The sequence below is a fragment of the Macaca fascicularis genome, chromosome 15 (genome assembly GCF_037993035.2).
Source record: "Macaca fascicularis isolate 582-1 chromosome 15, T2T-MFA8v1.1".
Classification (NCBI taxonomy): Eukaryota; Metazoa; Chordata; class Mammalia; order Primates; family Cercopithecidae; genus Macaca; species Macaca fascicularis.
The window spans coordinates 124,469,412-124,484,551 of NC_088389.1; the positions used below are offsets into that span (position 1 = coordinate 124,469,412).

The 15,140-nt window shown below is 44.8% G+C and overlaps 1 long non-coding RNA gene and 1 pseudogene across 1 annotated transcript; one reads left to right on the forward strand and one right to left on the reverse strand.

Moving 5' to 3' along the window:
• LOC135967495 (uncharacterized) lies at positions 1 to 6,472 on the forward strand. Its single transcript, XR_010581652.2, has 3 exons — positions 1 to 477; positions 2,294 to 2,429; positions 6,351 to 6,472. It is a non-coding gene; the product is annotated as an uncharacterized lncRNA (long non-coding RNA).
• On the reverse strand, positions 5,843 to 6,274 carry LOC135967579 (proline-rich nuclear receptor coactivator 2-like; annotated as a pseudogene).
• Positions 6,473 to 15,140: the final 8,668 nt, after the last annotated feature.

Genomic DNA, 15,140 nt, shown 5'->3' on the forward strand with positions numbered 1-15,140 from the left:
AGTTGCCGGTGGTTCGGGGCAGGGAGAGGGCGCAGCGCGAGCAGAAAGGGCGGTTACCCAACGGCCTTCGGTCTCATGGCGTCCTCCGTGGTGTTACCTAAAAATAAAGTTATTAGTGATTAGAAGGTAATCGCCTCCTGGTCATGCTTCCACTGGTCACCAGTGTCTGCGGGGCGACCCCATCCTTGTGGCCAGGGCAGGCCTGTGGCTGCGCTCAAGGCGGGAGCGTTCCTTAGCGGGGGCTCTGCGGGACGCCCAGGCCCTGCTCCTTTCCCATGCTCGCCTGGCCTTGAAGTGAAGAGGGAAATTTAGCAATGCAGTGGGAACCCCAAAGTTTGTCTCGGCGGTGCCGCTCACATTCCAAACAATGGAAAAGCTTGAGGAAACCCTCAGCAGTTGAAACGTGTTGCAGTTCAGCAAAGACGTAGCTCCTGTCCTCGTAAAATCAGTGAAGTTCTCCCGGACGACCTCATTTGAGTGAGTTGTCAAGCTTGTTGACTTAATCAGAATGATCAGCCAGCAATGCATGTTCCAATACGCTCATTTGCCAATGATATGAGCAGCTGCAAAGTGGAAGAACAGGCCTTTAGTCATAGTCTGTTGACTTGGTAGCACAAGTTGGTTGTGGATGCAAGAGTGTGGCCAAAGTCAAGAAAAGCTTCTATGAGAATCGCTTACTTATGTGGAATTTACAATAACAAGTAGTGTATATCATTATTTGCAAATTGTAGACTACACATGTATTATATCTAAAATTTACTGCACACACGTGTGTGTCTTCTTGGGCAGTTGGGTCAGTGTGTGTACTTGAAAATGTGAGAAAGATTTGTTTTGCATTTTGGGGGTTGTGAGATTTGTGGGGGTGGCTGTGTGTATGTGAAAATGTTTATATGAATTCTTAGTTTGGAATTTGATATGCATTTAATTGGTGAGAATCTAATGTGGATTCACCTGTGTGGGTTGGTGGTGCCTGTGTGGGTTGGTGGTGTCTGTGTGGGTTGGTGGTGCCTGTGTGGGTTGGTGGTGTCTGTGTGGGTTGGTGGTGCCTGTGTGGGTTGGTGGTGTCTGTGTGGGTTGGTGGTGCCTGTGTGGGTTGGTGGTGTCTGTGTGGAGATTGCAGATTAAAGAAGGTCATAATTGGGCTGGGCACGGTGGCTCACGCCTGTAATCCCAGCACTTTGGGAGGCTGAGGTGGGCAGATCACTTGAGGTCAGGAGTTCAAGACCAGCCTGGCCAACTTGGCGAAACTCCATCTGTACTAAAAATACAAAAGTTAGCCAGGCATGGTGGTGCACACTTGTAGTTCCAGCTACTCAGGAGGCTGAGGCAGGAGAATTGCTTGAACCCGGGAGGTGCAGGCTGCAGTGAGAGGAGATCACGCCACTGCACTTCGAGGTGGGAGCGAGACTCCATCTCAAAAAAAAAAAGAAAAGAAAAGAAAAAAGAAAAGCAAAGAAAGTCATTCTTAACCATTCATAACTGCTTTTGTGAGAGTGTGTAAGAGTGAGTGTATTTGGAGGATATGAGGTGTAATATATGTATACAAGAAGAATTAGGATTAGATATTTGCGATCTGGGTTGTGAAGATGTATTTTCCATGTGTTTCCTCAGATGAATGTTGGGGATTTGTATTTGTCTAATGTTTGGCAGATTTGGAAGAATTACCTTGTTGTGCGTATGGGCAATAATAGAGAAAATGCTTGTGTCTATTTTTGTGGATGTACACTGTGGTTTACATATTTGGGGAATGTAGGAAGACCATATGTGTGCTCAGAATATGTTGCATGGTTGTGTGTGTTTCTTTTCATGATTTTCAGGGGTTGCATATGGCTATTTCAGTGTGTGAGGGCAGATCCATGACTACTGGGGGACTGGTAGAATGAATGTGTGCAGTTGTGAGGTAGAGTTTGTATGATTCTGTGTCTTGGAAAATGGAGGAGTTATTTCTGTGTGAGCATTTGGAAGTGTGATTACATATGTGCAGGTATTGTGGGACTGTATGTGTATTTGGGGATATCAGGTATATGTTTGCATGTTTGCATATTTGCGGCGTGTTAGTTAATCGCAGATATATTTAAGGCATATAGGGAACTACATGAGTATTGAGTTTGTGTGTGTGTTCAAGGGCATGGCAGTTTAGATGAATGTTTTGTGGAGCTATGTGCTTGTATTTTTCAGTAAGTGGTTATTAGGGTTATATATTCTGGGAATGTCGTATGTGTGCGTCTGATAGAGAGATGGGGTTCTGTGTTTATACAGGAGAGTGAGATAATTGAATTTATATGTATTACAGGTATGTGATATGGTTATTCGTTAGTACTTGGCGATGTGAGAGACACTCCCCTTGTTTACAAAGCGGTGCCCAGCTGGTTTGTGCAAGTGGAGAACATGGTGGACCAGCTCCTAAGGAACAATGACCTGTGCTACCGGTGAGCACTAAGATGTGTTTCTTCATAATGTCTTTTGTCATGTGGTTAGTGTGGCTAACACTTCCCCCAAGTTATAATTTTAATAGCCATCTTTTATTGTGTATTATAATACACCATGTTGGCCAGGCTGGTCTCGAGCTCCTGATCTCAAGTGATCCGCCTGCTTCAGACTCCCAAAGTGCTGGGATTACAGGTGTGAGCCACTGTGCCTGGCCTTCTTCAGGTAATTTGAAACAGTTTATAACAAAAATTTTAAAATAGACTACAACGAAGTAGAAGACAGACCACCACATAGAAAGTAGAATGAAGTTAAAATTCTGGGCTAATATAATTATGCTGGCTAAACATCACTAGAAGCAGCAAGTTATAACAGAGAATGTAGATTTTGAAGTCAAACACATTTGTTCACCCCTTCCTTACTGTATAATGTTGAACAAGTTGCTTAATTTCTGAGATGTAACATCCTCCTCCACAAAACGATGTAACAATTATGTTGTAGAGTGTTGTGAGAATTAAATAAAATGACATTGTGTGTATTCTGGATGATACTTAATAAATCTATTCTCTTTCCCTTAAGCTGTTAGTTGAGACAAAAGGGTGACAGGATTATGCAAATTTTGTTGTTGAATATAAGACTTTGTTTCTGAGATTCTCGGAAGTGTGGACTATCAGCATCAGCATCAGCATCATCTGGGAAGCAGTTAAAAATGCAAATTGTCAGCCGGGTGCAGTGACTTACGCCTGTAATCCCAGCACTTTGGGAAGCCGAGGCGGGCGTATCACGAGGTCAGGAGTTTGAGACCAACCTGGCCTACATGGTGAAACCCCATCTCTACTAAAAATATGAAAATTAGCTAGGCGTGGTGGCGGGCGCCTGTAATCCCAGCTACTCGGGAGGCTGAGGCAGGAGAATTGCTTGGACCTGGGAGGCGGAGGTTGCAGTGAGCCGAGATTGTGCCACTGCACTCCAGCCTGGGTGACAGAGCGAGACTACATCTAAAAAGAAAAAAAAATAGAGTTGGGGTTTCACTATGTTGGCAAGGCCGGTCTTGAACTCCTGACCTCAAGCGATCTTCTCCCGCTTGGCCTCCCAAAGCGTTGGGATTACAGGGGTGAGCCACTGCGCCTGGCAATAGATTTTAGTTTAAGATAAAGTTCTTTTTTGTTTGTTTGTTTGTTTTTTTGAGATGGGTCTGGCTCTGTCACCCATGCTAGAGTGCGATGGCGTGATCTCGGCTCTCTGCAACCTCTGCCTCCCGGGTTCAAGCGATTCTCCTGCCTCAGCCTCCCGAGTAGCTGGGACTATAGGCACATGCCACCATGTCTGGCTAATTTTTTGTATTTTTAGTAGAGATGGTGTTTCACCGTGTTAGCCAGGATGGTCTCGATCTCCTCACCTCATGATCTGCCCGCCTCAGCCTCCCAAAGTGCTGGGATTACATACAGGCATGAGCCACTGTACCCAGCCAGAATAAAGTGATTTTTTTTCCAAAAAAAAAAAAATTTATTTTGGACCTTTAAAATTAGGCCACGCTATTAAAAAACAAAACAAAAGTCCACATTCTTATATTCAGCAAATTCATACTAAAATATTCCATTTTTGTAGGATAAAGGCCAAGAAAACTTTACATATGCTACAAGTTTATTACATGTATTTACATGGCTCTTTCTTCCCTAGTTACTTAAAACTTTCACATTATACATCTCTCAAAAGCAAGCTTCCTTTCCCCAAGGTAAGCTTTGCAGAAATGATACGGTCACATTACTATCAGAATAGCTTAGGCAGTGCCGTAATATAAAAATGTTTTGTTTTGTTTTTGAGACGGAGTCTCGCTGTGTTGCCTGGGCTGGAGTGCAGTAGCGCGATCTTGGCTCACTGCAACCTCCACCTCCTGGGTTCAAGCGATTCTCCTCCCTCAGCCTCCTGAGTAAGCTGGGATTACAGGCATGTGCCACCATGCCTGGCTAATTTTTGTATTTTTAGTAGAGATGGGGTTTCATCATGTTGGTCAGGCTGGTCTCGAACTCCTGACCTTGGATCCGCCTGCCTTGGCCTCCCAAAGTGCTGCGATTACAGGTGTAAGCCACCATGCCCAGCCATAAAAATGTATTTTGTAAGCTATTGAGTGACCATTAAATGATATTTTTAAAAAAATGGTATTGGGCCGGGCGCAGTGGCTCACGCCGGTAATCCCAGCATTTTGGGAGGCCGAGGCAGGTGGATCACGAGGTCAGGAGATCGAGACCATCCTGGCTAACACGATGAAACCCCGTCTCTACTAAAAATACAAAAAATTAGCCGGGCATGGTGGCGGGCGCCTGTAGTCCCAGCTACCTGGGAGGCTGAGGCAGGAGAATGGCATGAACCCGGGAGGCGGAACTTGCAGTGAGCAGAGATCGTGCCACTGCACTCCAGCCTGGGCGGCAGAGCGAGACTCTGTCTCAAAAAAAAAAAACCACACACAATGGTTTTGGTGTATTTGTTGGCAGACACCTATCCACTGCATTTAGAGAAAGGGCCACTGGGGTATACTCTGCCTTGTTCTAATAAACTCCAAGTGCCCTTTCCAGTTTCACCACTGTACAATTTACTAAAATGCAACTATTAGGAAAACTTCACATTTTCTTTTGTCAGTGCATCAGGTTGTTGGCATATTACTGGTTTGAGTGCTTCTAGTATACTGAACTTTCAGAAATTTACCTACTTCTCAATCCTGTGTCTTAGCTAGATGTTAACAATCTGATTCACTTTCAGCAATCTACTATCCATGAATAATAATCTTATATTACTATTTTCCTCCAACATTCAATAGAAAAAGTTGATTCCCTTGCCAGTCCCCAAATCTAAACTTGAATGGTTTCACTTAAAAGTTAGTCATTTGAGGCTGGGTGTAGCGGCTCATGCCTGTAATCCTAGCACTCTGGGAGGCCAAGGCAGGCGGATCACTTGAGGTCAGGAGTTTGAGACCAGTCTGGCCAACATGGTGAAACCCTGTCTCTACAAAAAATATAAAAATTAGCTGGGCGTAGTGATGCACGCCTTTAATCCCAGCTACTCCGGAGGCTGAGGCAGGAGAATCGCTTGAAACCAGGAGGCAGAGGTTGCAGTGAGCCGAGATTGCACCACTGCACTTCTGCCTGGGTGACAGAGCAAGACTCTGTCTCAAAACAAAAAACAAAACAAAAAAAACTCATTTGAGAACACTTAATAGTTAATACAATTATTAATTTAGTACTTTAAGTTGCACTGATGCTATCATTACATCACAGTGCACCCAACACATAAAACAAATAAGATGAAGTCAATTATATTTTTTATATTAATTAACAGTTCTACACAAATACATTAATCCCTTGGTGAATTTGTTTTAGACTAGTTGACAACTATCCGTAAACATAGCTAAATGTAAACATTAGTACTTTATCTTATTTTGTACCTGTACTTTAAGTAAGGTTTTCAGTTACAATGTCATTATTTCCTTATTGGAAGAATTAAAGGAAATAGCTTGGTGGTTTGGGAAGAACACTTGGTGATGGAGGCTCACTACGTTTGACTCTGGCAAAGTTCTGATTAGCTTGAGATTTAAAGAGTAAGCTGGGACCTGAAAAGTTTAGAGTTCCCATTTTGATTATTTGGAAAATGTTTGTTCTTTCCCCCATCTTGCATGGCCTGCCCTACAGCTGCTGCTGAGTTATATCCCTGTCTTCTTTCTTTTTTCTTATGAAGAATATTCATCGGGGGATTCTGACTCTTGGTCTATTAAGCTGTTCTTGATTCTACTAACATTTCTAGATTGAGGGGCTGAAATGTTACACCTCTCTCTACCACCGTCTTCAGCTTCTTTGTTACCTGTCCTCTTTGGTAGTGTCAGGACAATAGGTGTTGCTTTCTGACAGATCCTTTCCTTTGTCTCAATACAGAAGTTTTCATGGGCTGAGCTGCTGAGTTCAGCCTGGGAACTGAGGCCACCTTTGGAGTCTCCTCAGCACACAAGTTGGAAAGAAGTCCTCGTGACTTAAAGCTCAGAAGCATCAGGTTGTTGGCATATTACTGGTTTGAGTGCTTCTAGTATACTGAACTTTCAGAAATTTACCTACTTCTCAATCCTGTGTCTTAGCTAGATGTTAACAATCTGATTCACTTTCAGCAATCTACTACCTCAGAGGGCTCCCTCTGGATGTGGAATCCTCCGTCCCTTTCCAGGGAGGGAACAAAGCCCACAAGCACCGGTGAGTGAACTGCTGACCACCCCCGCAATTTAAAAAATATCCTTTTTTCTCTTATCTTTGCAAAAATAACATGGCATAATATTTATTCCTAGCATCCAGCTACCTAGAGATACCACTTCCCTGTCTCTGCCCATCGTATTATGTCGCCCTGTTTTCTTTTGAAGCCAGCTAAAATCTGTTTTGTAAACTGTTTTCTCCCCACTCAATATATAGTGGGCTTTTTTTTTTTTTTTTGAGACGGAGCCTCCTTCTGTTGCCCAGGCTGGAGGACAGTGGCATGATCTCAGCTCACTGCAACCTCTGCCTCGAGAGTTCAAGCAATTCTCCCCCCTCAGCTTCCCAAGTAGCTAGGACTACAGGCACAGGCCACCTCGCCCAGCTAATTTTTGTATCTTTAGTACAGACAGGCTTTCATCACGTTGGCCAGGCTGGTGTCGAACTCCTGACCTCAAGTGATCCACCTGCCTCGGCCTCCCAAAATGCTGGGATTATAAGCGTGAGCCACCGCGCCTGGCCTATAGTGAGCATTTTCTGTCAATCATATAGATTCTCCCATAAAATGACTTTAAATATGTGCAATAAATACTACTAAAAGGCTGGGTGTGGTGGCCCATGCCTACAATCCCAGCACTTCAGGAGACCGAGGTGCAAGGATGGCTTGAGCCCAGGAGTTCATGACCAGCCTGGGCAACACAGAGAGACCCCCATCTCCACACACACACACACACACACACACACACACACACACACACACACACACACATTTAGCCAGGGGTGATTTTATGAATCTGTAATCCCAGCTACTCAGGAAGCTGAGGCTGGAGGATTGCTTGATCCCAGGAATTGGAGACTGTAGTGAGTCATGATTATGCCACTGTACTGCATTCTGGACAAAGAGTGAGACCCTGTCTAAAAAAAAAATTCTGGCCAGGTGCGGTGGCTCATGCTTGTAATGCCAGCACTTTGGGAGGCTGAGGCTGGCGGATCATGAGGTCAGGAGTTTGAGACCAGCCTGGCCAACACAGTGAAACCCTGTCTCTACTAAAAATACAAAAAATAGCTGGGCATGGTGGTGGGCGCCTGTAATCCCAGCTACTCGGGAGGCTGAGGTAGGAGAATCACTTGAAGCCAGGAGGCAGAGGTTGCAGTGAGCCGAGATTGCACCACTGCACTCCAGCCTGCGTGACAGAGCTAGACTCTGTCTCAAAAAACAAAGTTTTACCAAACGAAATTCCATGATTTAGAATCAGTCACCTATTGTTAGTTTATTTATGTAGCTTCCAGCTTCCAATTTTTCTACCACAAATAGCCTTGCTAAACATCCCTGAAAATTAATGTATGCATACATCCTGGATTGTTTTTCTTTTGAATACATTTCTAGATGTGAATTAATGAGACCAAACGTAGGTAAGAAATGGAAAGGTTTGAGTGGGCCCGGGGTGCTGACAGCAGCACCACAACAGCATGGTGACAACGCAGTGGTGGAGGCCTCAGCAGCGCCTATTCCTTTCTTGATTTACTGCATTGCTTCCTCCCCCTTCTCCCCAGTAGTTATTAGTCAGAACTTCCCAGAATAAAGCCGGGGCTCTGATTTTACCTGGACAAACAGTGCCAGAGGTTTCCCCTGAAGGAAAGACTAAACCCGGCAGAGAGACGCAGGTGAGGGTGGGAGCTCCAGAGGGGAAGGGGCACAGGTGGAGCCGGGATCCAGATTACGGATGGATGCCCCTCCCAGGTAGCACCCAGGCCCAGCCCTTCCCCTCCCATGCATGGGAGTGGCAGGAGGTTGTGACAGTGGCCCTGACAACAGGTGGCCAACCGTCCTTTATGCCATTGACCATAGAGTGCTGCAGTCTCTGTCTTCCTTGTTTCTCCTCACCCTCTCTTGCCCCACACCTTTGGCTCTCCTCCCTTCCCTCTTCACCAGGCCCAGTTGAGTGGGATGAGCCCAGCCTCTGCAAAGCAAAGGCCTCGGGCTGCAGAGCTGCTGCACACCACAGGCACCTAGCTATAGGATGCCCAGGTTGCAGCTTGGGACCAGCCCTTGGAGGAAAAGGTCTAACTCAGTGCTCTTTACCTGCACACTGTAATGGGGTGACTGGTTTCTTTTCGTGGTGTTTTTCTTTCTGATGGAAGAGGTCCTGGATATCAGAAAGAACTTCTTTTTTTTTTCCAGAGACAGGGTCTTGCTCTGTCACCCAGGCTGGAGTGCAGTGGCGCGATCTCAGCTCACTGCAAATCCACCTTCCAGATTCAAGCGATTCTTATGCCTTAGCCTCCCAAGTAGCTGGGACTAGAGGTGTGTGCCATCACGCCTGGCTAATTTTTGTATTTTTTGTGGCGACAGGGTTTCACCATGTTGGCCAGGCTGGTCTCAAACTCCTGGCCTCAAGTGATCCACCCGCCTTAGCCTCCAAAGTGCTGGGATTACAGGCATGAGCCATTGCTCCAGGCCAGAAAGAAGTTCTTGGTGGCATAAGACATCAAAATCAGCTGGCAGCCAGTTCCCCTGTCCTTGCCTTCTGTTTCACTGGTTGTTCAGGGAGTGAAGAGATGAAGCTTTAAGTGCAAGTATGATGCAGGTCACTCACTCACCTGGCATTTTGTGATGTTTTTTCCTTATTCATATTCCCTAAGTCTGATTCTCCTGTTTATATCCTTCACTGCTGTATAAACTTCTCCAGTGCAAGGGACCAGCTCTTACATTTCTTAATGTTGTTTCCTAGATAGATAGATGGATACCTATAGATATATATAATACAAATAATATATGATACATATTTGTATATATTGAATATGTATTTTTTAATATATGACATGCCCACTTGTATACTATTGCTTGAGCAAGAGAAATAGCTAGGAGTAAAACAACAGTGGTCCTGCGTGGCAGTCAGCTGCCTCTCCTGCTCACTGCCACGTGAATCATCACTAATGGGAATGTCCCCTGAGCACTACTGAGAACCAGGGGGATATATAGGTCGATACTTTACCTGGATTACTGCACTTCACGTGGCTGAATGCCATCTCCTTAAGTCTCAGCTGAACTTTTACTTCCTCTGGCAAAGTAGTTCTGATTTTCCCCCACAAAACTAGAAAACATAAATCCACAGGAATCCCACTGTTGAATGAACTAGGGAAAGTGCGTAAGTTTTAGTAGAGATGGGGTTTCATCATGTTGGCCAGGCTGGTCTCAAACTCCTGACCTCAGGCGATCTGCCCACCTCAGCCTCCCAGAATGCTGAGATTACAGGTGTGAGCCACTGCGTCCGGCCTAGGAAACTTTCTGAACTGCAAAAAGACAAAAACACAATTACAACAGCTCTACCCTGTGTACGTGCTTTAGGAAATAATGCTATTTACCTTCATTTTCACATTTTCAACAATGAACAGGCACGATTTGCTAGTGAACAGGACCCCAATTTATTGTTTCCCTTATTACTATATTTCTCCATTGTTCTTATGATTCTACTTTAAGAAGATATTAATTTAATGCTATGGAGTTGTAATTTATTATATTGGATACGTAAAAGGGGTAGAATCAGGTTGAACAAAGAATTTTCTTGGCATAATTAGTACCAATGTTTTGTTTATGAACTGCAGCAGTATTTCCTTTAGACCCAGGCAAGAGGGACCCTGCTCTAAACCCTAGCACCCCAACACATTTTATACACCCCAATACCTATGTTGCTCTGTTACAGGCAAATGGTACTTTCGTCTCTCAGGACCCCATGCCCTATTCTGGCACAGCATGACCTAAAGCCCTAAATACCCACGCTTATGTGCAACGCTGCTCACCAAGAGATATCTCTTGATCTATGCTCCCAAAACACAAGGCATCTGCATCGAAGGTCATGAGAGTTTGTGGGTTGTATGCCATTGATGTCAAAGCAGGTACTGTTCCAATTAGAGGAAGGATTCCAGAGGAGGAGGCACTTAGGGAAGAAACAAACATAATTGCCTGCCAAATCCTTACACATGGATAGCATGAAAGCAATTAGCTCTTGCCAAATTGAAATATTGGTATGCTGAGCATTCATGTTCTTGTCACATTCCAGTTCTGATTCCTGAGGTACTTAAATTACTTTGGTATTCACCACAGTTGCGTATAGGACCTGAGAAACATTTTGTAACACTGAATGATGCATGCTATTCTTACATTTGTATGTATGTAGGACTAGCCCCGTCTCTACTAAAAATACAAAAATTAGCCGGGCATGGCAGCGCATGCCTGTAATCCCAGCTACTCAGGAGGCTGAGGCAGGAGAATTGCTTGAACCCCGGAGGCAGAGGTTGCAGTGAGCCGAGATCGCACCACTGTACTCCAGCCTGGGTGATAGAGTGAGATTCCGTCTTGGAAAATAAAATAAGTGAAGGCCAAAAAAAAAAAAAAAAAAGCAATATGTATTTTATTTTTTTGCTCATCCCCAAATCACCAGCTTATCATCAGAGCATCTAGACACTTTCAACCATAATAACACTCAATTATCTTGACATTTTGCCTTTTTTTTTTTTTTCTAAGACAAGGTCTCGCTGTGTTGCCCAGGCTGGTCTCAAACTCTTGAGCCAAGTAATCCTTCTGCCTCAGCCTCCTGGGTAGCTGAGTTTATAGGTGCACACCATTGCACTAGCTCCATTTTTAACTTTAGGAGAAATAGAGCTTTAAACCAATTTTAAAAGTTTAATGTTCTGTAATCCCAGCACTTTGGGAAGCTGGGGTGGGCAGATCACCTGAGGTTATGAGTTTGAGACCAGCCTGGTCAACATGGTGAAACCCTGTCTCTACTAAAAAATTACAAAAATTAGCCAGGTGTGGTGGCCCACGCCTGTAATCCTGCTACTTGGGAGGATGAGGCAGGAGAATTGCTTGCACTCGAGAGGTGGAGGTTGCAGCAAGCCAAGATCATGCCACTGCACTCCAGGCTGGGCATCAGAGCGAGTCTCTGTCCCCTCCACACCCCCTGCCAAAAAAAACGTTTAATATTTTAGAAAGGTGCATTTGTCAAGCTAGGAAGATAGAGCATGTTTTCTCTGACAGTTTAATTCGATTTGCAACTTAAATACCTGGATGTAGCATATTTGGGCCTTCTTTTGCATTCTTAGTCTGGGCCCTGCAAGTGTTAGGGGAAGTCTGAACTACTCTAATGGTTTGATTTTATTTAAAAAATTTTTTGAAATGGAGTCTTACTCTGTCACCCAGCGTATAGTGCAGTGGTGTGATCTCAGCTCACTGCAACCTCTGCCTCCCAGGTTCAAGTGGTTCCCCTGCCTCAGCCTCCCGAGTAGCTGGGATTACAGGTGTGCACCACTACCCCTGGCTAATTTTTGTATTTTTAGTTTCACCATGTTGGCCAGGCTGGTCTTGAACTTCTGGCATGAAGTGATCCTCCCTCCTCAGCCTCCCAAAGTGCTGGGATTACAGGCGTGAGCCACCGTGCCTACCCATAGTTTGATTTTAAACACCAATAACCTTGATATTTTTGAAAGCCTACTTGTTTATTACTTTTCTCTCTGGGACATTGCAGCTATTTTTTTTTTTTTAAGAACAACTCAGCAAAATGAAATTCCTGTTTATTGTCGGACAACATTGTTTCACACATACAGCAAACAGGCCTCCCCCCCCAAAAAATAGCAACTTCATAGACAAAAAAAGGAAAAAAAAAGGTCAGGCGCAGTGGCTCACGCCTGTAACCCCAGCACATTGGGAGGCCGAGGCGGGCAGATCATGAGGGCAGGAGTTCGAGACCAGCCTGGCCAACATGGTGAAACCCCGTCTCTACTAAAAATACAAAAATTAGCTGGGCGTGATGGCATGCGCCTGTAATCCCAGCTACTCGGGAGGCTGAGGCAGGAGAATCACTTGAACCTGGGAGGTGGAGGTTACAGTGAGCCAAGATGGTGCCACTGCACTCCAGCCTGGGTGACACAGCAAGACTCCATCTTAAAAAAATAAAAATAAAAGGAAAGAAAAGAAACCTTTTATCTTTGGCCTTTTTGTTTTTGAGATGGAATCTCACTCTGTTGCCCAGGCTGGAGTGCAGTGGCACGATCTCAGCTCACTGCAACCTCTACCTCCTGAGTAGCTGGGATTACAGGCACCCACCACTACACCCAGTTAATTTTTTGTATTTTTAGTAAAGACCGGGTTTCGCCATGTTGGCCAGGATGGTCTCAAACTCCTGACCTCGTGACCTGCCTGCCTCGGCGACCCCCAAAGAAAGGCCTGGGATTACAGGTGTGAGCCACTGCACCTGGCCTGTTTTTTTTTTTTTTTTTTTTTTTTCAAAACGGAGTTTCATTCTTGTTGCCCAGACTGCAGTGCAATGGCAGATCTTGGCTCACCACAACCTCTGCCTCCCGGGTTCAAGTTATTCTCCTGCCTCAGCCTCTCAAGTAGCTGGGATTACAGGCATGAGCCACCATGCCCGGCTAATTTTTTGTATTTTTAGTAGAGACGGGGTTTCTCCATGTTGGCCAGGCTGGTCTTTAACTCCCAACCTCAGGTGATCTGCCCGCCTTGGCCTCCCAAAGTGCTGGGATTACAGGCGTGAGCCGCCACACCAGCCGGCCTTTTTAACCATCTCATACAAACTACTTATAGTACAGCTAAGTACATACACAAAAAAGTTACTGGAATGGTGGGAATCAGATTGCTTTTCTGTTGTCGTTTTTGCTTTCTTTTACAAGTTTTTTTTTTTTTCTCCTTTGAGATTATAATGAACGTGGTCACAGTCACACCACAAGTAAAGTCAGAAGTAGGACAGGGAACGGTCCGAAGGCTGCTTTGGTCATCCGAGATCATTAAAAGTGGCTGACCCTAACAATATGTACAAAAATATAAAATGTAAATAAAAAACACAAATTTCTTTTCTTAAAGTACTTTTAAGAAAAAAATCAGGGCCTTGGAAATTTTGGTTCTTTTTCCTCCCTTGTTGCAAATTCTTACGGTTTGGGTTGGGTGGTGGAGAGTGTGTGTCATCCGTGGGTGGCACTGCCCATGGCGGGCGGGCCTCAATACTGCAAGGTGACCACCTTTAGATTCTGAGACAGGAAATGGAGGGTGAATAGGTCACGGTGGCCTTTTTTTTTTTCAGTTTAACTTTTCTTTTTTTGCTGTCTAGTCATCCTCGTCGGTCTTCTGCTTGTTGGTATGGACATCATCATCCTCATCATCTTCAGCTGCCGGCTTGCCTGTAGCAGACTCAGCTTCCTCGTCTTCATCTCCATCCTCTTCCTCACCATCACCTTCTTTTTCCTCCTCTTCTTCCTCCCCACCTTCTTCCTCTTCCTCATCTACCTCATTGTCAGCCTCCTGCTCTCTATTTTCCTCATTAGCATTCCCGTTAGCAGGGCGTCTCTTCCATTTTCCGCCTCTTCCACAACTTCCTTCTTCTTTAAGTCCTTGGTGATGATTTCAGAGCTGGTGTCTAGGGCTGCATCTGACACGGTGGGGCACGTTGGTGATCTGATGCAGGGGATTAAAAAGAAAGCGAGAGCTGGGCACCGTGGCTCACGCCTGTAATCCCAGCACTTGGGGAGGCCGAGGCAGGTGGATCACGAGGTCAGCAAATCGAGACCATCCTGGCTAACACGATGAAACCCCGTCTCTACTAAAAATAGAAAAAAAAAAAAAAAAAAAAATAGCCGGGTGGTACAAAAAAATTAGGCAAGCGTCTGTAGTCCCAGCTACTCGGGAGGCTGAGGCAGGAGAATGGCGGGAACCCGGGAGGCGGAGCTTGCAGTGAGCTGAGATCGAGCCACTGCACTCCAGCCTGGGCGACAGAGTGAGACTCCTTCTCAAAAAAAAAAAACAAACACACACACACACACAAAAACAAAACAAAACAAAGAACAAAAAGGAAGGAAGGAAGGAACGCAAGCACGCACAGTTCAGGGACTCTGGCGATAAAGCTGCCGGAATCCGTGGCGAGCAAGGAGCCCGAGGAGGAACAATGCAAAGATGGCTTTTGAGAACAGCTGGTCGGGATCTTGAAACTATTAAAGCCTAAAATCATTAGCACTGTTTTCTCCCTCTAAGACATATGTGGCTTTTCACTTTATTTTCAACTGAATGCTTTCACTGTTCTGGGTTTAGCAAGCTTTTGGTCTTAAAAATATCCAACAATGCAGGTAAGAGGCCAAATGACTTTATGCATGAAATATTGTTAAGATGAGGCATTTTCCCATAGAAAGGTGACCAGATTTGGGGAAATTATTTAGTCAGTATCAACATTTCTCTGGATTTATATACAGTACAGATTTTACTTTCAGGCTTTCCTAGTAAAGTTTCTAACAGACCTGGAAATGAGAAGGAAGAGTAACATCTGTTGCAAAACCCCAGTTACATGTAGGACAAATAAGAATCTGGGAGAGAGGTGACTTACTCAAATGACATACTGATTTGGGATATATTGGGGAGAACCATTAATTCTTGTCCATAAGGCTTGATTTAGAATTGTTTTTTATTTTAATGGAAGTTCTGTA